This window comes from Empidonax traillii, unplaced genomic scaffold (genome assembly GCF_003031625.1).
Source record: "Empidonax traillii isolate 1590-97213 ecotype Southwest subspecies unplaced genomic scaffold, ASM303162v1 scaffold10:size5872457, whole genome shotgun sequence".
Taxonomy (NCBI): Eukaryota; Metazoa; Chordata; class Aves; order Passeriformes; family Tyrannidae; genus Empidonax; species Empidonax traillii.
Window position 1 is genome coordinate 4,825,511 of NW_020955203.1, and position 22,701 is coordinate 4,848,211.

The window sequence follows — 22,701 nt, forward strand, 5'->3', positions numbered from 1 at the left end:
TCACTGGTACAGACCCACCAGTACTACCAATCTGCTCACATCTGCTCACCCTCTGGTACTGAGGATGACAAGTCATTCCACCTTTCCTCATCCAAATTTCTCCTTACTGCTCACACTGTCATTGCCAAAATAAGGTAATTAAGTATCAGTTAGATCAGTTATGTGTTCTTGTTATAAGTTATGGCACTTCAAGAGCTGTTCCTGGGTAGGAAATAATAAAAAAGGGAAAAAAAAATTACTTCTTATTTGTATTTTGAAGGGAAATCTAGGAAATAGGAGAAGGTGTGCTTAGACCATATTCATCTTCATCTCAGGTGAGGTCTGAAGTGTGGGAAGGGATATGAAGCATCCCTCAAGAAAGAGAAAAAGCCTAGGCAGAATATCAGGCTTCATATGCAAATAATTGGAAAATGCTTGTCCTAGGGCCTGGCAGGGATCATAAAGAGTTTGTCACCACTCTGATGGCCACTAACTCTTACTGGGTTGAGTGAAACCATGTGTGGGACAATTTGTTAAAGAGCTCTTTTGTTAGAAAGAAGTATTTTTATGAAGGAGAGTAAGATGTGCCTCGTTCCCACAACTATCTGCACCCTTCTCCTCGTGTTGTCTGACAGCCCTGTACACACCGAAGTTACCCACAGCTCTGACTCGAGTCGGTGAGTCACCGGCTCCCTGGAAACTGGTGAGAAGAGACCTATGGGTGCTCAGGAAACTTTTGGAGAGTCTATATGAAGCTTCAAGGTTAAAAGAAAACCAGAAAGACAGCAAGTCATTTGTGATTTTGCAGCATAAGGGTCACATGTGAAATTTCCTGATCTCTGCTCTCTTCTGGAGTCCCTTCTTTATCTCCTTTATATAGGAAAATTAAAAATAAGTTTCCATTTCATTCCTTTTCTCATCAGAACTTGGCTGATGGACAAATAAATTAATTTACAAAATGCTGAAATGTTTCTTTCTCATTCATCCGAGGTTAAGTATGAAAATCTAACCTTCTTGTTCTCAGCTATCCAGGTCCCTCCTTTTCTCATGCAATAAATGAACAAAAAAATCCTACCTGTTACCTCTCTCCATTTCAAATTTCTCTTCAAGTTAGGAGAGGCAAATAATGACCTACTGCAAGAGTGGGTAATAAATTATAGCCAAAATGACAAAAGCAAAATATTTCTCCTCTAAATATGTTGTTTTTCACTTTGTGTGTCTTGGCAGTTTAACCCTCTGAAAACACCCACCTGAATTCTCTGCACTCAACAGAGGAGCCCAAGGATAAACCCTCCAGTAAATCCTATGTGACTGAAGATATAGGAGCCTGACTGTGAGTAGAAACATTTTAAATATGATTACTATACCTGTTAGTAACCAAAGAGCCCTTTTGGAGCAAATAATTTTCCTTGGAAACATCTGAATCTAATCATCTGAGCCTGGGAGCCCCCGTTCAGGTAATACCACTGCTCTCCTCTCTGCATTGTCTGTCCCCTGCCTCAAAAGAAAAGAGTTTGCCCTGTCCATCCATCATTTAAATGGTAATGAGCTAAATGAATTCCACCTCACTTCTGAGCTTCAGAGTAAGCTTGGGTTTATTTATTCATTTGAAGGCATGGGAACCGGTTTGACATTGCTGAAACATGTCCCAGATTTATGGAAAATAAAACTGTACTAATCTGGTGCGTTTATTAGCTTTTCTGTCGGATGCCTCCTTGAGTATTCAGAGATGTGAGTTTGCCCTGCAGTTCTGTTCTGACTGGAACAGCATCTCCTGAAATGTAAATGTTATCTTAAGGTCATATGCTGATGAAAACCCCTGTTTTGCCAAAGTCTAATTTCTTGGTCATTTGACAAAGCAGCTGCTGTGCAGTTACAGGGCACAAAGAAAGCTATGAAAGATGGATAAGTTACATGTTTGATTTGGCATATATTATACTGCTCATAAAGATAAAAATTACGAGGGATGATTATTTTTCCTGGTTTAGCTCAGTAAATAAAAGACCTCTCACGAATATATACACAGGAATGATACTTTTGAGTGAAATTGTTCAGCTTCACCTTATGCAGTCCTCTGAGCGCTTCTGTGAACGCGTTTTAAAGGGTCAACACAAATATCGTAATGTGTGATACAATTTATTTGCAGCATCATAGACTGGGATGGAGAAAAATTCCCGATTTGGAGGAGAATACAGAGATTAGACATTTGTAAATGTTATGTGACAATAAGCTCTGCAGCTGATGTACATTAAAGAAAATAAAAATTACAAGGTTTAGGTAACCAACAGCTGGTGTCAGCTGGTACGGTACCACATCAGTGCCTCCAAGGTCTGTGAAGATTATTTTTTACCATCTGGAGGCTATCTAGCATTGGTCAATGTCAGAAGTAAAATACTGAGGGCTTCTGCTGCTGCTTTGACAAACCAGGACAAATGCTCACTTGTGCAAGTGGGGAGCATGCGGTGTGGAGAAGGACAATATTGTGACATGTTTTAGGAGGTGGTGCTGTCATATCTGGTCATTCCAGGCTTTTTTTAGTGTGTGAGAAAGCGCTGACGGGGGAATCACAGTGCAGGGGTGTGAGTTTTGGGTCACACAGAGCTCCATGTCCAGGAGGAGCTGGAGCGTTCGAGTTGTAGCAGGGTTTGGTCTCCATGTTTGAGCTCTGAGGAGTCAGTTCTGGAAGAAGAGATGCGCCTGAGAGCTCAGTGTCTGGTGATGGATGGGGAGAAAAGTGTTGCCTGCACAGTGTTTGACCTTCATCTTGCAAGGATAAATGTCAAATATCCTCAGAAAAATATCAGCAGTGTTTTCTCTCACCAAAAATTCCTCTAATTCAGGAATAATTGGTACTTTGCAACAAAGAATTAAGAAACCCCTGGAGTTTTCTTTTCCTCCCTTCCTCCTCTTCTGTTTTCTTTTCCTCTCTTTTTAGTTATGAAGTTCAGAGAGGTTCCAAGTGACAAAGACAATTTAGCATTTCAGATAAGACTTTACTTATGCAGCACATCCAGCATTCATTTACACATTAACCCTGTCATACCCAAGGAGGTAGGAGAGTTGCCCCAGTGAGAAATAAGCATAAGTAATAAAGAAGAACTCATTTTCAGATAAGAAATGCACTCAGAAAGAATAACATTAATTCAATATTCAAAGAAAGATACATTCTTCTAAAAATTTGTCTAGTAGGCTGGCAGGGCATCTCCCTTTCCTGATTATTTACAACTTTGACAGATTACATCTCAAAATTTAATTTCCAGATCAAGATTTGGGATCAAAAAGCCTCTTGGATATATTTTAAAGACCAGGCCGAGCATCTTGTGTTTAGTGGTTGCATCATTCATTTCAGGGATGTGTGGTCCTCCCAGTCAGCTGCAGACAACGAAGGACTTCCCTGCTTTGGGACAAACAAGGGTTTTTTGCAAGGGATTGGGTGGGACTTTATCTTTTCTCAGGGAAGTTTTCCCTGTTTGCTTGTGACTGCCACTAGTCTTCTAAGAGACAACTCAGGAATAGCAACTCACCTTGCTGTGTGCCTCAGTTTCCTAACACAATATCATTCACCTTCCCTATAAAGGACTCTTTTTTTAATTCACAAATTAAAAATATTTATTTATAATGAAGAACAAATACAGGCTGGGTGGAGAATGGATTGAGAGCAGCCCTAGGGTGGGATATTGGTGGACAAGAAGCTCATCATCACCTGCTAAAGTGCAGTGACAGCCCAGAAACCCCCTGTGCCTAGGGCTGATCCCACAATGTGGGCAGCAGAGAAGGGGGGAGATTCTGCCCTCTCAGGTCAAATCCTCCTGCAGAGCTGCCTCCAGCCCTGGAGAACAACAGCACAGGGATGTGGAGCTGTTGTGACAAGCCCAGAAGTCCAGAGGTGGCCACAAACTGATCAGAGTGATGGAGCACCTCTCCCTCACAGCAAAGGGTTGATTTAAGGTCCTTCCAGCCCAAATCATTGTAGGATTCTGTGACAGCTTCTGCTCTCAGCCCACCCAGTTTACCTGCTGCAGTCTCCATGGGATGGGATGGTACTGCCTGCAGTTTTTTATCTCAGTACAGGCCTCTACCATGATAAGAACATACTGCACCTTTGTGTCTCTTACAAAATTTAATTCACATGCTGAGGTTTCCTGCTCTTGCAATTTTCTTCTTTGAATTAGCCAAGATACCTCTCTGTGACACATAATTCTTGTGAAAGTCCTAAAAATAAGTAACTAAATAAATAAATAAGCAGGCTGGAATTCATTACTGAAATCAAGTAACAGCCCAACAGAAAATTCAGCAATAAAACATCCATGTTGTAAAGCAACAATATTTGCAGTAAACCATGAGCTGAAAGAAGGCTTGATAAAATAGTTTCTTCCACTCATGAAATACCATAACTTGGCTGTCAAAAATACAGCAAACCACAAACTGAGTTAAAAGAGAATTGCTGCAAGGTAACTGCACAGCACCTTGTCCTTGCTTAAGGTAATCCCTCTTTGGACAGAGCACTTTCCTTCTCCAGAGCTTCAAGTATGGAAAGGAGAGATCACCAAAGGAGCCTGGTGATGAAGTAAGGCTTATGTACATCCTCTCTACCTACACAGGCTTGATATCACCCTCATGGTCCCCAAATATCCACTCAACATCCAGCTAATTTTAGGTGTAAAAAGTGAATTATGTGGCGCTCCTCATCATGGTTTTTATACATAATTCCTCTGCCCCTCCAGCATTTACACTCTGGATCTTTTTCCATTGCTATATAGAGCTCTGCTCTTTGCCATCCCCAGGATGTGGGGATTTTAAGGCCAAAGGATCATCTTGCCTAGATCACCTATGTCACAGGTTACTAAGTTTCACCCAACTGCTCCCAAGATTGATTCCAGTAATTGATGTCCAGTGAAAATTCTCTTCCAGAGAGGCATCCAACTTTGATTTCCAGGAAGGGTGAAACAGAGAACATGCTGCTTTCCTTAGCAGTTTGTTCTGGCTTGTGATCTTCCCCACTCCAAATCACACTGGTCCCCTTCTGTCTGATGAAAGAGCCCTTTTCCAAACGTGTTCTTCTCTTCATACAAATATTTCCCCAGTAGTCAAATTACCTCTCCATCTACTCCTTGTCCAAGTAGGCAGTATGAGTTTGAAAGGCCTCTTTTTCACATTCTCAGGAATTTACTGCTGTTCTTGTCTGGAGCTTTTCTGACATTTCTTTGGGTTTTAATCTTTCGGGGTTTTGTGGTTTTTTTTGGTTTTTTTGGGGTTTTTTTTTGTTTGTTTGTTTGTTTTTGTTTTTTTTTTTAATTTGCATTCTTAATAGAAAACAAATTGGGATGCATGCAGCATAACCATTTCACTCACCCTGATTTTTTGCAGAGATAAGTACCTATAAATTTAGATGCATCTTGGCTCTGCAGTCTAGTAGCCATAGGAGCATTTATTCTGCAGTACTGTGGCCTGTGCTTTCAAGTAGATTTAGTGGACTAAAGCCAGCAAAGAAAAAAACAGGTGGAGAGAAGTCAGAATTGGGATGTGTCAGAAACCTGGAATTAATCAGGGTCTTGCATAGGCATGCAAAGTGAAAAACCCAATGAGGTTGGTAGACTTGCTTGCCTTATCTAGATCTAAATTAATGTTCAGCTCTTAGTGGAAACCTGCTGCCCTGAACTCATGGTCAGACAGAGGTTCCTGCCTGCTCCAAGATCTTTGCTGAAAATTTGATCTCTGGACCACAGGTAAAACGTAGTTCCAAACAGGCTGGGCTTCTTTAGTATTACCTATAGCAGAGACTTTAATTCTTTGAGCACACTGTCATTTATTTAAGCAGTATCATTCATACCCACTCATTCAGGAATTCGTCATGTTGCATTTATATCAGGTTCCTTGTTCACTGACGGTGTCACTTAGTCAAGATTTTAATTAAAATACTTTCACATGTATTGCTGTGGAGGCATAGTTTCCATGGCTTGAGCTCCCTAGTTCTCTTTCCCCAGATTTTTGTCCAGGGCACAACAGGCTTTACACAACACAGCACTACTGCTGGTAGTGGGGGGCTGGAAGATACCCCTCCAACCAGGGTCAGCCACCTCTGCTGGGATCTGCCTTCTGACATCTCAGCATCATCTCTCTCCATTCACAGATCCCTATGTGCCCCCGAAAAATTAAGAATGCTGAGAGTCTCAGCATGGGGTGGAGCTCAGGCTGAGTTGCTCACCCATCACAGCCTGTCCTGTATAAGCATCCCTCACAATCCTTGCCTGCTGGAGTGTTGTCCCTCCCTTTCCTACACATGAAGCCTCATAACCGTGTGATGGGAACAAAATATGCATTCTGTGTTCCTGCATGGACTGCATGTTCTTGTTGTTGGCTGTGTTAAAACATGTTTTGCCTGAATAATCTGAGCTTCACCAGTGATCTGGCTTACATGGACCCTGCAGTTATTTACACTTCTACCAGTCTTCACGAGCTGCAAATTCCAGCAGCAGTTGCTTTATATCTACAGCAGTGACTGTATATCTAATCCCAGATTACTGATGAAAACATCCCATAGCTCCAAGCATAGGTTTGATTCTGTGGAGACACTGCTCAAAATGGCCCTAGTTGAGGATGATTTATCTGAATTTTTGGAACTGTTATTTACCCTTTTGTCAGTTGGCATCATTCTATGGGGCTTTCCCCCCGCCCCCCACCCATCACCTTCTGTTGCCTTTTCCTATGAAAACTAAAACTGTGATGTTCAGCAATGTTCTTTTCTACATCAGCTTTCTGGCAGCTCTGTTAGGAGTAGTTGGTTCTTATCCATGGGAAAGCATGTGATTATGCTGAGCCACAATGTAAATTGAAAGGTAGAGGCCATTTCCTATGTTCTGGCATAAATACAATCCATGACAATAAAATATAAATACACATAAATAGAAGCTAGTTAATCAAAACTCGTCAGTTCCTTTTACAGGTTTTGGATATATATTGCAGATAGTTTTGAGGTTTATATTCAGTTTAATTTTTAGCACTGTTCTTAAATAAACGGATTGATTCTGTCTATGTGTTTAGCTTTAGCAGTGTGGTGTTAAACACATCCAAAATTTTTTAGACAAGTAAAGATTTAACTTTGTCCAAAAAAAACCCCAACCCACAGAACTGTAGAAACAGCCAAGCATTGTAGCCATTCCCCAAATAGGGTGTTAGGATTTGGCTATAAACCTAATCTGTTTAATATGGTTTGGGTTTATGCAGTAGGTCATGGTGGTTAATGTTTAGTGAGCTGAAACAAGAATGGAAGAAAATTATAATGGAAAAGATTGGTTTGAAAAAAACAACTCTTCATAGATGACTGTGAGGGGATGATTGGACTCGTGGTGTGTATCACATATTTTGGCTAAGCTGGGCTTTGAAAGCCTTTCAGCTGAGATAAGCATGATCATCCAAGCAGGGCTTTTTAGCTCAAAACACTCCTAATGCTGGACTATTGGCACGAGGTGGTGACAGCTGCAGAAGACAGAGGGGGAGAAAGCAGGGGGAGAAAACTAACTTTGATATGGGGAGCAGCAGCCCAGGAGAGGCAGCATGGCCTAAATCAATCTGGTGTGACTTGAGGGGGGGGGGGGGGATGGTCCAACCCTGAGCTTGAGTCCCCAGCACTGCCACCCCTCCCTGTCCTCTCCTGTCTGTGCCACCACAGGCTCTCCTCTGCTGCTTTCCAGCAGTTCATACAATCACATAGTATCCTGAGCTGGGAGGGACCCTCAAGTTTTTTATCCTATTCACCACCAGGGTCATGTCTCCACCACGGCAATACATCAGCTTTGGGATCCCAAAGCCCAACAGCCAGGGGAATATGGTGATAAATGCAGATTCATTAAATCCAGGGCATTGACTAGGTGAGATATTGATGATGGTTCTGCAGCTAGTTTGGTTTCTCTCTCTACCAACCTCCAAGGAGCCCATATATAGACAGGTTCTAGAAATTATGCACCAAAGTTTTGTTTGCTTACAAACCTCTAAGAACATTTGGCCTTTTCAGCCCTCCTCCAGTCAGTTTGTGGAAGCCCTCTGTCAATTCTCTCTCTAGAAATAACCATGTTTTAGAGACAACCCCATGAGCTTGATCACGTGGGAGAATCCAAACCATCCTCCCTGTATAAAATGCAGAGGAGAAGATATGGCCCATGTGTTGATAAACATGCCTACACACCAATCAACGTCAACTCCTCTGTTTCTGTATACCTGATGTTCCTGTGGGGTAGCCAGCGAGCAGTCTGCTCCCAAATACTGCCTCTTGCTTTGCCCCTGGCTTCATGGGGTCCTTCAGAAGGTCCTCCAGCCTCAACAGGTGGTTCAGGAGTGGGTTCCGAGCTGGGATGAACAATAGACAGCTCTCAGTTTAAGTGGTGAGTTGGGACAGGTTGAAAAAAAGAGTTTTGTGAACTCAGTGCATAAAACTTGGAGAGAACAATCACATTTTAAGTTACTTTCAGGTCCAACTGGTTATAATGTTCTTATATTCTAACACCACCTCCAAGCCATGCAAGGGCTTTTCCTCAGTCTGTTTTCTGCTGGAGGGAGGATCTCAGGGAAAACACCTGAGAAAGTGAAAGAATCACTTCCTTTGACTTCATCCTCTGCCCTGGCACTTACGTGCTAAATTTGTTCCAAGCACAGCAGAACCGGTTTAAAAAGGTTTCTGAAAGAAATAAAATAAAGCAATAAAATAATTATTTTTAACATCAATGCCTGCTCATCACAGCCTGTTCAAAGGTGTTTTTCATCTGACACCTGGAACACTTAACAGGAGGGGTGAGTGATTTTGAATAATACTCTTAGTTAATGCTCTAACAAATACCTGATGTGCTAGACCTGAGATAACACCTCAGGACCTGACTTTTTAGAGGTACAGATTCACATTCAGTCCCACAAGGGCTCTTATTTTTTTTTAAGAAGCCTTATCATGCATTTGACATGGCACAAGTACGAACAGCTTTCCCTTCTTTGGTTTGTTGCAAAGCCACCTTTATTTCACGAATCAGTTGTAGAGCTGTTATTAAAAGGCAACACCCTAACCAATGGTGAAGACACAGCTCCCACATCTTTCAGAAACCCCTTTATACATTCACTTCCTTATCCGCTCTGACAACATTAACTGTGTCAAAAGCCCAAGTTTTAGCGACACAATTTCCTTTCCCCTTGAATCTTTCAGTGCAAGAAGAGCTTTGCTTTTATAAAGACATGTGGTTTAGTCTTCAAGTCATCAAGGAAGATCATTGGCATCTCAAGTGCAGCGTCCCACCTCCAAGCCAGCAGCAATGTGCTGGAGAGGCCGTTAGCCCATCGTATGTTCCTTGATGTTCTGGACTCATGGTCTCGGGGGAACCCATTAGCATTTACACTTTCAGGCAGTTCTCTCCTCCCCTGTTAACAATTACCCAGGGAGGGGATAATTAAAATAGGTTCTGAGGCTATGAAGAACCTCTGTCCGACTTCCCTACTTACAGAGCCAAATGAGAACTCTAATATAGATTTGGAGACAACTCCTGAAGGGTTTTGCACCTTTGTCATGTTCTTGTTGTCATTAAGCACGATCTAATCCTCCATTTCATTTCATTAACCTGAACAGAGACAAATTTTGAAATGTGACTGCAACACAGCACCAGTAAAATTTCCCTAGATACCTGATAGAGTTCTTTCATTATAAAGCAGATAATGTCATGGGGATAGACAAGAATGCAGGAATTAGTAACTGGTTAGCACAGATTTCCTACAGCATTCCATCCAAATTATGGAATCTCTCTATCTTGATTTTATCACATAAAATGGAAAATCTTCTTTCATCCAGTCATCAGTTAAAGAGATTTTTGAGCAGGGATGTGTTCTCTGCCACGCACGTTTGTCCTGTGCTGCAAACAACCAACAAGAGCACCAGAAAAAACGGGTCTGTGACTGAGCCCTTTTGGCTGGGCAAGGCAGGAAAGCACACAGGTTAACGTGCTGTGTGAGATATATTTCAGCAAGACTTAGTGACGGCTTTGAGAGCCATGACAGAGCTGCTCATCAGTGCCTGGTGTGAGTGTGCCCGCAGTGATCACTGCTGATGGCCTCTTGACACTCCAGCAAAATAATATAGTAGTCAGTGTTCGTGGCACAGGAGCCTTGCTGCAAAAATAGTATGGGAAGTCTCATGGCATTTTAGGAAGAGCTGATTTAAATTCAGGCTCAAACACCTTCACAGTGTGTCCTTTTTTAAATCTGAACTGAGGTGGCTTGCACTGGGTTTGTGCTACTCCCAGGAGTCTGCAATGGGAGCAGGGGGACACATGCAAAGCTCTATGCACACCCTGGCCCCTGGATTGGAAATCTTTGGCCTGTCTCCCTTAGAAGATTACAAAGATTGGAAATCTTTGGCCTGCCTCCCTTAAAAGCTGTCATTCAATTCAACTTAAGGGGGGATAAAAAAGAGCAGATGAAGCAATCGAATATAAAGATGCCTCCCATTTCTCAAGATTTGATCTTTTTTAACTAAGGCCTATATTATTCATGTGCTATATATTTTATTGCTGTTAGTTTCAAAGCTGTTTGAAATCACAGATCAGTTCCTCAACCACGATGTCTTTATTATGCGTACATAAATCATGCATGGAAGGGCCCTGACAGTTGACGACGTAAACTCTCAGGAAGCAAAGCCCCTAAGCCATGTAAAAAATGTATGTCACAGAAAAAGAAGGATGTCATCTTTATTTCCTTTTTATGGACATTTTTGTCTTGTCATTATCAAGGTAAGTTTTGTGGTTTTTTGGTTTTGGTGTGGGTTTTTTGGGTTTTTTTTTTGTTTTGTTTTTTTTTTGCCCCTGTGTTTCTATTTAAATGTAGTTAGCGCAGAGGTAATTTGCAATGGTGTTTCAATGACACAAACGGAGTACACTTCCCCACATCTGCCTGCATCTTCAAGGATGAGCGTGTTGTAATTATTCAGTTCCAGTTTCATTAACAGCTCTGCTGTGCCCAATATGGTTCATAAGTATTCTGGTGAAATGCAGGACAAAGTTCATTGAATTGTCAGGAGCATTTGGGTGATATAGGACTCATGCAAATTCTATTAGAGTTGGGTTGTTTTGAAGCCGTAGGTTCGTTGCAAGATTTGATCAGATTATTGTGGGGGGTTTTTTGAGCAGAATAAAAAGTAGAAGCCCTTATTGTGCTGCAGCTGATAATCAGGGAAAAAAAAAGAAAAAAAAAAGAAAAAGGCTGAAAAGTGGAAATATTTAGCTAAGAATATAAAATAAATAAAAATAAATAAATAAATAAAGCCTACTTGAATTTCCAGTTGAAATTTTCGGTTTCTCAAAAGTGTGTTTTTCTTCTCACTTGCTTGACTCTTTTTTATAGGGGGAGCAGTTCAGTGAATGTACCTCTTTAATAAAAAACATTTTTTTGGTGAAAAGCTTGGGGATAGTCATAAGTAGCAAATGGTAGCAGGTAAAACCTGAAGGGAATCTTTTGTTCAGAAAGCAGAGAATAACCTTCCAAATAGGAAACTGGAGAAACTACCTACTGAAGCAGTGGACGATGAATGCCTGTCTGTATGTTGGGCTAAGGACCAAATTTTTTAAAAATAAATAAATAAATAAATAAAAAGTGAAGGGACAAAGAAATTAATATTTTTTCTCCTGCTATGAACATTCATACACTGAGCTTTCAAAAGCAGGGCACTGTAAGCAGCTTGGTGATCCCACATTTCAACACCTGAAGAGCAGTGAGCACCTACCAGCTACCCTACCTATTCCTATGTTTACTGGAGTTTAGGGTGTTGTCCTGTGTGTTACCACTGCCTGGTGAGAAGGTACCTCCTAACTGATGTGTGTGGAAAAAATTGCACTTTTTTTCCCAAGCAGCTCATCAGCTTTGAGCTGAGTACATCCCCCTCTGCTCACAACCATCTTCCACATCCATCTTACTGCTGTGTGATGCCTCCCTTTACTGAGCAACTAAGACTACTTTACTCTAGCTGCATGATAAGACAGGCACGTATATTGTCATCAAGAGGGAAATACAAGCTCATCCTTCAGATTGGGTATTAGGAAAACTCTCTTCACCCAGGGGGTGGTCAGGTAGTAGAGCAAGCTCCCCAGCGAAGTGGACACAGCCCCAAGTCTGCCAGAATTCCAGAAATGTTTGGACAACACTCTCAGGTAGATGGTAGGATTGTTGGCGTTGTTCTGTGCAGGGCCAGGAGTTGGATTCGATGATCCTTGTGGCTCCCTTCCTACTGAGGATGTTCTATGATTCCTCCTTTGTTCCCTCTCAACTCTTTGTGGCATTGCTGGTATCTTGCTCATGGCTCCTCTTCATTGCTCCAGTGCTCAGTGGTCACTATGGGCGATTCACCAGAGCAAACGTGAGCCCAGATAAACAGCTCTTGTTGGGTCACAATTCACAGAATCACAGAGTCATTAACAGTCATAGACCTCTAAGATCATATAGTCCAAATGTTAACCCAGCACCACCGTGTTCACCACTAATTCATCTCATTCCTCTCCTTCTGATAGAGTCAATGTGTTCACCACTCATTCATCTCGTTCCTCTGCTTCTGATGGGCTCCCTGTTTCTCTGCAAAATCTTAGCACTAGAGACTTTTGCTCAGAGAAGTACCCCCACTTTGTCTCGGCTCATTGGGGAATCCTTTTTGGGATGAAACTAAAGAGAACCGAGAGCAGTGGGCAAACACCGTGCTGTCTGTCTCCTGAGAGAAACGGACAGAGAAAAGAGCAGCAGATATACAATTCTGTCTGTGGGGGGAAATTCATAACCAGCTGAGATGTTTGTTACTGCTTTTATCCTCTTACCTATGCAAATTAGAGGGGTTCAGAGTTAAACGGAAGTGCGTTTGAAGGAAACCTGAAAGCAGGATCTGTTTCGTACGCTAGTCCTGCTCTCTTCCTTTGGAAAGGCACCTGTGGATAGATTTTCATTAATAATTTCACCCTGTCTCTTCTCTGATGTAAATTTACAAGCAAGAAGAAGGAAAAATGCCAAATCAAATGTTTCAGGCAGACTGGTGAGATAATTAGCATATGATGCATAAGAAAGAATCCCAAGAAGCAAAGCTAGAAGTACATGTACCTATTTGTGACAGCCTTTGGGGGAAGATTCAATTCACAGAGGATCAGCTGTGTTTGCATTTTGCTCTTTCCTTCTCTCACGAACTGAATCTCTCCTAGGAACGTCCTTTTTCCTTAAGCTTTTGAACTGATGAAGTACCTGCAAGAAAGGGGGGGGGGGGGGGAAGGCAACTTTAAAATAGATAAGCTGCTTATCTCTTTAGCTGACGTGAATTTGCTGCTGTGTGGAGGAGGATGCTATCAAAACCAGAAGTTTAGAAGTTAATAATGCTGGAAAAGTTTCTAGATGTGCATCACCAGGACATAACTTGTGTTACATGTTATTCTCTATATTACCCCTAAATCACTGCTGGAGATAAGATTAATCCAGCTACATTGAATTTTCTTTTTCAAAAGTTATTTGTGGTGTTTAGCTGAGAAAACAGGACTTCTGTGATCATACTTTGTGCCTGTCCAGCTACCTGACATTCTCTTTCAATAACCTGTAAACCTACGGATCAACTTCGGCAGAAGGGCAGAGGTCTCAAAGATATTAAATTTCAGTGTTTTTCATGAAATCAGACGCTTTCCTCTTCAGTTCTAGCCACACTCTGGCCTTTATCCATGAAATTACTGATCACCAATCAGCACATGAGTTTCTAAGAGCCACAAGTGCTACTTCTTGCTAATTGGGACTCAGAGGAAGGATTAGAGAGTGCTCAAAATGACAGGAATTGGGGATTGCATTCCCTTGGCAGCACCTGGGGGACAGAAGGAACTCAGGTAGCTGAGGTCATTCCAGTGGGGTGGAAGGAAAACATGACACAAATCCAGAAGAAACTACAATTTTTAAATACCTCAATTCATTCAGAAACCCTTTTTTTTTTCACAGGCATTTGATTCAAGACCTGTGAATATTAAAGCAAAAATTCCCAATGGCTTCTGGGATCTGCTCAGGGCTGGGGAAAGATTTATGAAAACAGCAGCCATTCATTAAAAAAGAATTTTGAGAGATGCTTAGTGCTGACATTGTGACTTGGTTTATTGTACAAATAAATAGTTATTTGAACAAGAAAGCCATCTTTGGACTTCAACAGGAAACAGAATACTATATTTAGAGGAAAAAAGATAGATATCGGCTTACTGTCACAGACAAATTTAAATAGCAAATATTGCATTTTAATCATCCTTACTTTAAACAGGGTCTTTGATTTGGTGACTTTCTGTGTTTTCCTATGGTTTTAAAAAATCAAATCTGTTTTAGGAGACAAAATACCACTTACTGTGACTTGAATAGTGATGAGATCCAACACTAACCTGTTGCTTTCCAAGACTGACTATAATGTTTGTATGAACAGTAACACAATATCTGCCTAAATCTTCCACTCCTACTTGGCCATTCTTAGTGGTTTTCTCTTAAAATCCCAGTTTTTTCTACCCTTGACAGCAGATCCAGCTCCTCTCGTACACTGCTGGAAGTGAATTGAACCAAACTCACCCTGTCTGACTATGAATCTTGAATTCTTTCCTACACCACTTTACAGACTAGTGGTTACAGCAGTTTCCTGAGAGGCCAGAAACAGGGATTTAACACCCTCATGGAGGGAAAAGAATGGGTACGGATATCCCCTTTGTGCAGGAGTTCTGCTCTTTGAATGAAGGGTCTCCCTTCTGGTGTGGTAAAAAAATGGCAAAAGTCAAAAACCCTGGCTTTGGAGGTAATTTGAGAAAACCTATTGGCTCATGCATCTCATGGGAGAAAACCAAAGTCATTGCTGATTTCTGGAAATTTATTGAGAGTGAGAAAAAAAGAAAAAAAAAAAAAAAGCAGGCATCTGGAAAAATTAACCATAAAAACCTGAGGTGCCCTTGAAATGTAACTCCTGTGGGGCTATCTAACAGCTGAATCAGCATCAGGGTTCTGGATTTAGGCATTTGAAAGTCGTACTTGAAGCACCTCCCCTTTTTCCAGGCTCTGGCCTCTCTGCTCTGTGACAGCAGAGGTAGCTACAGCCCCTTTGGGGTGCACCCACCACCAGCACCAGGAGAGCAGGCAGGAGATCTTGGGCTGTAAAAGTTCCAGCTCCTGGCTGTGCTGCACATGACCTTCCTCATGGCAAAGCATCATGGAAGGAGACAACCTGAGTTCCCAAAGAGCCTCACAGATCTCGTTTGGCTCACAACTGCCTTTGTCTTTGATGCTCAGAGAGGGCTGAAGCCTGAAGCCATGGAAACAGGTTGAGAGAACTGGGTTTGTTCAGCCTGGAGAAACTGAGGGGTGACCTTAGAGCCTCTTCCAGTGCCTAAAGGGGCTCCAAAAGGTCTGGAGAGGGACTTTGGGCAAAGGTATGGAGAGACACGACAAGGGGGAATGGCTTTAAGCTGAAGGATGGTAGATTTATATTAGATATTAGGAAGAAATTCTTCCCAGTGGGGGTGGTTAGGCCCTGGCACAGGTTGCTCAGAGAAGCTCTGGCTGCCCCTGGAAGTTCAAGGCCAATTTGAATGGGGATTGGAGCAACCTGGTCTAGAGGAAAGTGTCTCTTCCCATGGCATGGGGTTGGAATAAGACTATATTTAAGGTCTCTGCCAACCCAAACCATTCTGTGATTCTGCAATTCTCATGGTTTCGGTCTCTATTTTTTACCAGGGAAGTGTTCATTGCTGTGCTATGATTTATGAGTTTTAAGGGCAGATGAGACCAACAGTCTGACCTAATTCATGGTGCTGGCTACACATTTCACCCAGTGGCTCTTGCATCTAGCTCCACAAATCAGGGCTATGGATCTGCAGCATATTTACTGCATGGGAAAGGTATCAGGTTGACAGCACTGGCTATTGAAAATCTCTACTCAGCCACTCAGATACACCACTGCGGAGAAAGCTTTCTCTCCTACCACTACCCACTGTCCCAGTTATCTCAGCTAATGAGATTTGGTTGCTGTCTTAATGCATCTTTAAAAAGAAAGATGCTTTTGTCACCCCTCATTAATCATCTGAGTCATAAATTTCTCATCTAGTATTTATTTTATTTTTACATTTTCGTGCCCTTTGTATTATGCCAGAGGCTACTGCATGCACAAAGTCAGCCTCTAAAATAGTATCAGTATTGCTTCTTTCATGCCAACTGCATTTTGCTTCAATTTTCTTATATTGAAATTTTGGAAATATTAGGCTACCTTAAAATAGGGTTCACCTTTCAAGACAGTTAATTTTGCAGTGTGCTCTCAGTCATGTGCTTTCTTCTTTCTTTGGTGAAAATGCCCCAGCTCTCTCCTAAAATGTTTTCCAGTGTTGAAATTTTGTCCTTAAAAAAGTCCTTGTTCTTACTTCTGAGTGGAGGGACTCGACACTGGGCAAGAGGAATGTTTGGAACATGTCAGTTCTGACTGAGTGGTGTGCTCTTTTGGTGATGCCCAAAGTTGGAACACCCCTGTGAGTTTGTGTCTGTGGCACATCACTGTAACTAGCTCATCACAGAAGATGCAGCCCTGAAAAGTGCAGGTAACTCTTGGCATGACTGCACTGCAAATGAGCTGCAATTGCAACTCGTTGTGCACCCACTGCTTCAAATCAGCTCGCTTCGAGCAGCAGTCATAGCAGTGCAGTGAGTGAGCTCAGATCTTGCCCAAAATGCTGGGTGAACCCCTAAGATTCATGCAGATCCAACCAAACTCGGTTGGTAGCAGTGTTTTCAACATCAATCCCATTATTCTCACACAAGGTACCATCTCACCCTTGACCATAGTGCAGGCATACCTTTTGAACCTGTGAGTGCTCCGTGCTTCTTTTTTAACATTTGTTAACATAACTACATGTTTCAAAACACAACCTTTAGGTTTGAGGAAACAACTATTTCCCTACTTTCAGCTTTACTGATCCTTCAGAAAGCTCTCCTGCATGTAGCTGATGTTTTCCTAGCCTATGCCAGACAGATATTCTATAAACCCTGTGCAATGGGAAGCGCTGGCACTGTATTGCCCAAAAAGACCCTGCCCACTTCCATACATCCGCTGTAAACAGTGACCAGTGAGTCAAGAGGAGACGTTTTGTTGAAATTTTGAGAAACACTGTAAGAAAAACACCAAAAGCAATTGCTTCATCCTCTCATCCTCCTCCTCCTCAGCCCAGATGCCAAACTGGGTGTCTATAAGTTGGCTTTCACTTGGAAAACACTTCCATTCAGGTACATTCAATAAAAGTGGGCTGTGAAAGAAAGGCATAAAGTACAGTCTCACCCCAGGCTGGATATTCCACATGACCTGGCCTCACCCAGCCTGCAGCAATAATTCTGGCTCTGCACACACACACACACACACACACACACAGAACAACCGTGGGCTGTCCCCATTTACCGCGGGACTGCTCGTGGGCTTTTTGGGGTGCTCTGCTCCAACCAGCAGTGAGCATGCTCCTGCAAGGAGGAGCAGAACCCTGTAGGTGAGAAGTACTTTTTATAGCAAGTTCATGGTTTAGCCTGGCATTTGGATATCAGCCAGCAAGTTACGTTCGCTGCTTATCTAATTTTTTTATTTCTTTTTTTCCTTCCAGCATCCTTTACATTGGTGGTGTTGGTAGGCCTGGGGATGTTCACGGGGTATTGAGAAGAAACAGGGAGGGAAAGGAGAAAAGAGCAGAAAAAGCAGAAGAAGAGGAAAAGAAGAAGGATAAGAAAGGTTAAGAGAAAGTAGAATTACTCTGTATCCATCAATGAAACAGAAGGATACACGCACTGGGGGGGAAAGAAAATAAAAAAGAAGAGTTGGCAAATACTTTGAGGAGAAAACTGGAGGAAAAGAAACATGAAAAAACAAAGAAAGACAAACACAGCTGGGTGCAGGGGTGCAGGGGTTTTATAGTTTAATACCAAAAAATGTGCAAACAAAGCAATGTAAAGGCTGTGGTGTTATTTGAGTATGTAATGGCAGCAGCTGCTGGAAGGAGTCAGGTCCTCACCTGCAGCAAGCACACACAACCCCACCAGAACAATACAGCTCACCCCCACCCCATCCCCAAGGAGCCAGTTCAGCTAAAAAACTGATGCATGATATGCAAAGGATTATAAACTTTAGGTATTTTTCAGATCCAAGGTGACATTTCTGCCTAGTTGAGCACCAGTCAAAATAGCTCCAAGAAAAAAAAAGAAAACACATCACCTGAGAAAGCATTCTGGTAGAGGCAAGAGTTTGGCTGTAGAGCTTGGATGGACAGAGCTCGTGTGCAACCAGTAACCCCCTGTCTTTGTTCAAGCTAGGGACAGCAACGAGGTGGGTTTGAATTTGGTGAAATAAAAGAAAACTTGAAGGAGGGCAGGAAGAAATCCAGAGCTTTACATTTTCAGAGAAATATTGTTAATTAGATTTTTTTTTTAGCTGAAAAAAAGCAATCTGGCTTGGATGTATACGGATTTGCTTGGATGTCTTCATTTCTTTGTAGCTGAATTTAGACCCTTGGGGGTAAAAGTTCTTTTCAGCACTAATAACATGCAAACACACATGTGCATTAGCGGATTTTACTTTTTTAAACAAGCTCCTTTTCCCTTATATCATCTGTCTCTCCTTGTATCCTTCAGAAATAGCTTAGCTGGGAAAATAGATGCAGCTTCTAACATGAAATCAGATTTTTTTTATGAGATTTCCTTGACTTTTTAGCCAAATTTTTCCATCTGGACTCTGAAACTGCCATCTCCTGATATTACAATTAAAAAAAGGTAAACTTTGCATAATTTTTAGATATTCTAGTGCAATGTCTCTGTCCTCTTTTCATCAGCTTTTGCCCTTTCAGTGCCAACCTGATGGCATTTTTTGAAATGAATGCCCAGGAGTGCAGCACCAAACTACCATTTCAGACTGTCAGCAAACTCAGCCTTGGTTGAACTGGTGACATCTCACTGAAGATGTCAAAAATACTATTTATTTTTGGCTGGACAAAGGGACTGAGACACCACCAATTTCATAAAGATTTGGGAAATCATGTGAGTCTTTTACTGTCACATAATCAAGGCCCTATGAGCTGCATCAGGCAGTGTTAAATGAGGAGTGAAAAGCCAACTGTCCTTAGACTCCCTTCCCCACAAAGATGGAACAGGAAATTGTCCTTATTTCTTACAAGAACCCAACTTTGAACCCTGCAAAGATAAACAGCATATAGCAAGTTAACAGCACAATTCCAAATTTAAATTTGCACCCGGCACAGACACAATTTAGGTCTGTGTTAGTTGCTGGTGACTAACATTACCCCGTCTCTTGAGCCTGATTTAATGGATATTGAGCAGAGCTCTGACAAAACATAAGACAGTTTGCCATGCTAAGCCATTACATCTTTGTTAAAGGCAGAGACTCTCCAGCTTCAGTGGGTCCTTCTTGGCACAAGGAGACATACGAGCACTGCCAAAATATAGAACAGCTCTGCCCTTTCTTAAAGTAAAAGCCAACATATTTGGAGGACTGCCACTCATTTAACTAGACTCCCCAACTGCACCTTTAATTGCAATTTATGGAATGCATTTATTGCTGCAAGATAGGCACAATAAGCTTTCACAGTTGGTCTGTAGCACAGTATCTCTCCACAATCTGTAACTCTAAGTAAAAGGGTCTCCAGAGAAGAATATAACAGTCCATCCTGTTTTAGCAAACAAACAAAAGCTTAAAGGGCTCAATTCCCAACAGCGCACGAGAACTGAAAAGGAAACTACCATTTCTGGAGAATATTGAGGGTTTCCACCATTATTCCGGTGTATTAATCTTGAAAGTTAATTTCCTGGGGGCGAGTGGATGAGCTCTAGGAGTGCTCTAGCAGGTCTGCTGTGCAGGAGTAAGTACCCAGCAGACCTCCCTGGCTAAGGCTGGATAAACTCAGCGAGTAGGTAGATGTCAGATGCTGTCACTGGTGATTCAGTTGCTGAATCTCTTCCATCTGACTCAGTGTTGAACGAGTGCCCACACGTATGCCTCTGGAGAGGCCATCTCTCAGCAGAGCAGAAAGCCCAGACTACTAAGTTGTCAGAGTCATTAAAGGTTTCCTGGGCATTTTCTGCATCATTGGAGGAGTTTATAGATGTCTTTACAAAGTAAAGCCTGGGTCAGTATGTTTTTTATTTGAACTCCACTGAGATTTAACAAGGCTGTGATGGTTCCCAGTACATGCAGAGCCCTGAAGCCAGGGCAAGAAATTCGGTTTGTCTTGTACACAAAGGGTGCACAGCATGGAGGGGGGAAATGTTTTAAGGGTTTTTTTCCAAGCTTTGTGCCCTCCTTAGTCATACAAGGAGTGTTTGAGGTCACCTGGTTTGTTCAGTCTGGAGAAGAGGAGACTGAGGTCAGACCTCATCAGCGTCTGCTCATGAGGGTTATCGGAGGGACAGGCACTGATCTCTGCTCTCTGTGACCAGTGACAGGACCCCAGGGAATGGCCTGAAGTTGTGTGAGAAGAGGTTTAGGTTATATATGAGGAAAAGGTTCTTCCCCCAGAGGATGGTTGGGCACGGAACAGGCTCCCCAGGGCAGAGGTCACAGCACCAAGGCTGACAGAACCTAAGGAGCATTTTGACAACGCTCTCTGGGACATGATGTGGTTCTCAGGCTTGTCCTGTGCAGGGCCAGGAGCTGGACTCAGTGTGCATCCCTTCCAACTCATGATAATGTATGATCAGGAGCTAGTCTTGGCTCCATGATGCACATTGCCCATAGGACTGATGGAAAAGTGCAGCCCACATCATACTCCAGCCTCTGCTCCCCCCACACGCATATCAGTGATTTGCCTCAAACCAGTCTTCTGGTAGCAGAGTAAATTATTTTCACTGCATAAAGACCTGTGCAGTGGGAAAGGGGGAAAAAAAATTATCGAAGCGACCTAAATCTTGAGGAGACGATATTTAGTCTGATTTTCCAGCCCCACCACAGATTTTAGACCTTGTCACAACTCAGATTCTTAGTCCGCAGGCTTCAAACCTGCTCAATAGCTGCTGGCAACCAGTTTCATGTAGATTCATTAGCAAAATGGTGGCAAACTCCTGTGTCACTCTCTCAGCCTCCTCATTTCAAGGTTATTTCTATTTTAGCTGCTCTCGGCACTTAGCAGTGTTTTTATTGCTAGGGTCATGTAGGCAGTACAGAGGCATGGAATGATTGCCATGCTACATGGCAGCTTGGTCATGCATTAAAGCTGGTTGTTAATCAAGCTCCTAACAAGACCATTAGCTCTGTTTTCTCCAACAGGCCAAATGTCCACCGAACCAAGGCAGTGTCAAATGAAGACAGTGTTTCAAGTGTCGAATCTTTGATTTCGACTGTAATATTTATGAGTTGCACTTAAAAAGACAGCACTCGAGTCTGTGGTTTGGTTAAAATATACCTGGACTGTGTTTTTCTGTGAAGACAATGCTCAAGATGCAGGAAAATAATGAGCTTCAAATGGTCGCTTCTTGCAGAGATATAACTTTATTTTCCCCTAAAGTCTGTCTCCTCAGATTTTAGGGGAAAACTTAGTTGATAGGAATATATGTGATTTCACCATGATTTCAGATGAGTGGTCCCCCTCTGCAGCAAGAACACAAAGCAAGAGCCAAAGTGATATTTTGCCTTGTTGAACACATGGAAAGCTGGCCTTGCCTGAGACAGGAGAGTTAAGATCCCAACTAAGTCTTACCTCAGTCTCCCCATGTAACTGCAATTTCAGGTTCATTTACAACAGGTTTGATGGCTTAAGCTTAGCTATGGCCTAATATGACTCAGTGATCAGCTAGGCCCAAGCAAGATGCTGCCCTGAAAGCCAAACAACATTTCAAGTCTGGGGTTGTTCATAGCACTTGGACTGCACAAAGAAATAATTCTTCAGTTTGCCTGGAAAACAGGAAACACAAACTAAAAGTAGCAGAACTATAAATAAAATAAAGCTTTGCAAAACACTCTAACAAAACACAGAAATTCCCTCAAACATTGCTGTTCGAGCCAGGATCTGTTTTCAGACAGAGCTACCAGAAGCTCAGAAAACAAAACAACGAACTCACAGAACACCATCAGCATCTGCTCCTGGTCCCCTTCCTCCCAGCAGTCTGCTCAGGAGTGGTCCTGGTGTGGGGATCCTCTTTCTGCGAGGGACCTGCAGTTGTTGACCTGGAGACATCTTATTTCAGATCCATTCTAAGCAACAGGAGAGAGAGGACTGAAAAGCTTTCACCCATTCAGGACACATTCCTCACCAGCAGCTAAGCAGCATGGAGGGGATGAAAGTACAAGTAAGGCAAGATTGAGGTTAAATGTACAGCAGTCCTTATTAAACATCCCCAGGAAAAGACCTTCTGGGGTAACTAGAACATGCACTTCCTCACTCTGTGGCTGAAACCAGATGAAATTATTACACTGCTGAAAAGGACTTTCAGCATCAGTGAAACATCACTTTCCTTGGTTGATGTTGTATTTCTCTTTTAGGTTCAAGACTCTACAATCATATCAGCAACTTCTTTTCATATACTTTTGAAAATTTCCTCACTTTTTCCTTCTTACACTGTCTTTTGTTAGGGAAAAAAAAATAAATTTCTTCAGAGTTACACTTGGAAAGGGTGACATCTGATCACAATAGAAAAAAAAATTCATACACCAACAGTAAAAAAAGTTATTTGTAGTGACATCAAGATAAACATGAA

The 22,701-nt window shown here is 42.2% G+C and overlaps 1 protein-coding gene across 1 annotated transcript in view; it reads left to right on the plus strand.

Annotated features, from left to right (window-relative positions):
• LOC114058432 (urea transporter 2-like) overlaps positions 1 to 22,701 on the plus strand; it is a 315,094-nt gene that overhangs the window by 168,425 nt on the left and 123,968 nt on the right. The window contains exon 3 of the mRNA XM_027885792.1: positions 1,207 to 1,312. The gene's annotated coding sequence lies outside the window, so the exon portion shown is untranslated. The remainder of the gene's footprint in view (positions 1 to 1,206; positions 1,313 to 22,701) is intronic.